Here is a 3,002-nt window from a genome sequence, read left to right as displayed (position 1 = left end):
CCCCACTGACCAATGATGGTAATGTAGCAGTTTACTAACCAATAAGAGTTTCCTTTCTGTACTTTCCACGTATCTGTCTATAAAGCAGGCCTGCTAGCAATAAACTAAAGGATCCTCTTGTTCTGACTCCCCGAGAGTCTGTGTCGTTCCTTCCAGCCGTTCCCAATCGGAACGACAGCAGAGAATGCTATTTTCCTTTGTATTCTGTCAGGACAAAATGAGTGAGCACAGTATCAATTCATATAAACCATACTCTCCAGTGATGAGAAAAGCCCACATATATAGTACATGTAACTGGAAACGCTTGTTGCTTAGGCTGAAGATGAAGTGCCTCTCACATAACTGGAGATACTGCTGGAGGCACAGATTCTGGTGAAGAATCCCTAGTAGCCAAGTCACACCACAGAGACATGTCACAAACCTTTACAGGCTGCTGTGGTCTAGGTACAACCCTCATCACTCTGCTCAGAAGATCTGTATGCTTATCTGCACACATTTTATCCCACCGCAGTGCAGATTTTTAATAGTAAGTCACTGTGTCTGGAAAATACAGCAGCTTTTCTGAGATGTATTTGCAGGCCTAACAAGATACAGTAATGGAATGCACCCCATGCAGTAAAGTTTAACTCAGCTGAAAGTCCAGCCTGCTTGTTCCCAACTTCCTGCTTCACTTTTCATTCCAACCCTGGCACTTACGTAGACTTCCAGATGCACACAAAACTCTTATGGAGTGCTCAGGTCACTGGATCACTTGATCCTTTGCACATACATGTGTTTAATGCAGCAGCTCGCCTGCACTAGAAATAATGACAGAAAGCTCCTGACACACAGAATGGCAAGATCTGCTGGATGTATCTATTTAACCCTCAACCAGGCTTCAAACTGTGAATTTGGATGCCAGTTTCTCTGTGCTTTGGAGTACAATTCAGTGCAGACAGTTGTCAAAGGAAGCTTCAGGCAACAGCTAAAAGTAGAAGGAGTCTCAGGTGATGGGGGTATCAAACACTTCCTGCCTTCAGATGAGCAGGTGGCCCCTTAAGGGACTGAATCGTGAAGCTGTAATCTCTAAATCAAGGCAAAGGAACTCCTTAGACAGGACAAAAAAAAAGTGTTTTTTCTTTGTTGTCAACTTCACCTCTCCATTGTGAAAAGGACTGCTTAATCTGCAACACAACCAAAACCTGAGTGGAGCTACCGGCTCCTGATTCTTTGGTCAGGGCTTTTGAGAGTTTAATTTTCATAGGCCACTTGCTCCAAAATGCAGCCACATTGCCATGTGGAATTAAAGATTTGTGAATGGAAGCAAAGAGTTAAGCAGAGCCTGAGTGGAACAGTAGAAATGTATCAGAGGGTTGAGGTGTGTTCTGATCCATGTAGGAATTCCAACTTAATCTAATCTCCCACTCAAAGCAGCAAAGTGTGGGAATCTCCTGCATTACAGAGGGTCTATGTCAGGAATGCACACTTTATTTCTTTTCCTCCTATAGTGTGGTAGTGAAGAAGATTTGCCTTTTTCTTCAACAACGTACCATTGAAAATAAGCCAAATAGGCATTTTAGAAAACAATTTCCAGCCTAGATCCTACAAAATATACTTTTTCACAGGAAATCTGAACTACATTAATTATAATTCTCATTATAATTCCTTTAATACTTTGATGAATAATGGAAAAATATTTTGAGCTGTTACATATTTTTATCAGGATTGTGACTTAAGTCAGATGGGAGTGGCTATACAACCATACATTACAAGCCTACATTTTCATTATTTCGAAATGTGGCTCTAGTCTGTGGTTTCCCAGTCTGAAAATCCTATATATTCACAGAACACAGTCAGAAGTGACCTTACAAAATGAAGGACGGTAGAGAACTATGCCCAAAAATCCACATCATACATGGATATTTGATGAAAGTATATAAAAAATTTAATGGTGGGGGAAAAACAAATTGCATTTTCGCATTAAGTAACAATGGTGTGTCCTGGTTTCAGCCAAGGGCAGGGTTAATTTTTCACAGCAGCCAAGAAGGAGGAGGCCTGAAGTCATGTGGGTGCAGCCAAGACCCTGAGGTTATTTGTTACCAACTTACATCACTGCTGGGGAAAGGGGCTCTCATTTTGGAGAAGGAGGGAGTCACTGGTCAGGGGAACTAGTGTGGCTTGCATAGGGTCCATTTGCTATTGTTGCATTTTCCCAGGCTTGGTGAGAATTTTGCATGTAAATCTCCCTCTCTTTTTACACTTTTGCTATTACTGTTATTGCTGTTACTGGTTGTATTCTTATGTCATTGCTTTTTCCAGTAACTTGTTCTTATCTCAAGCTATGATCTTTGTCTTTTATGCCTCCAACTCTCCTCTCTGGCCACCCATAGAGAGAGGGGGTGTGGGTGCAGGAGCGAGTGCCAGTTTGGTTTTGGTGGGAGCACTAAATTGAGGAATATTATTCCTAAACCCCAGCAATGGTGTTGCCTCCTAACTCTAGGGCAGTCAAATTTCATGTGGATCTCGACTAGTTTCCTTATAAATTCCATATTTCACAACTGAATTGGTATCCAGTGGAAGTTAGGGGACCATCAGCAGTATTGTGTAGAATGGACCTTATTCTGTGTTTCTGCAGCTCAGCACTAACTGCTGTTACAGACTATAGGATACAGAACCCTAGAGACCAAACACCTGACCCTGGATATCATATTTTATGGTCTTAAAATCGGAGGGCTCCAGGAAGGGAGAAGTCTAGATGCCACAGCCCAGACAAAATTTACCTTAGGTACAGTATTTTCTCCTCTCTTTTAAGGACATTTGTCTGAAATTGCATATATTTCTGAATTTTATTATGAAAGAGGAATGCATTTCATTGGATAAAATAACTTTATTTTCCTACTGGAATGTTATATCACTCCATCAAAAAGAAATGCCTTCCTAATCTTGACTATCATTGGAACACCGAAAAATCAAAATGGAGTTCTTACATTGTTTTAAAAGTTACCCACTGTTAAAGAATGATG

Source organism: Parus major, chromosome Z (assembly GCF_001522545.3).
Source record: "Parus major isolate Abel chromosome Z, Parus_major1.1, whole genome shotgun sequence".
Taxonomy (NCBI): domain Eukaryota; kingdom Metazoa; phylum Chordata; class Aves; order Passeriformes; family Paridae; genus Parus; species Parus major.
Note: the sequence above shows the minus strand (reverse complement) of the source record.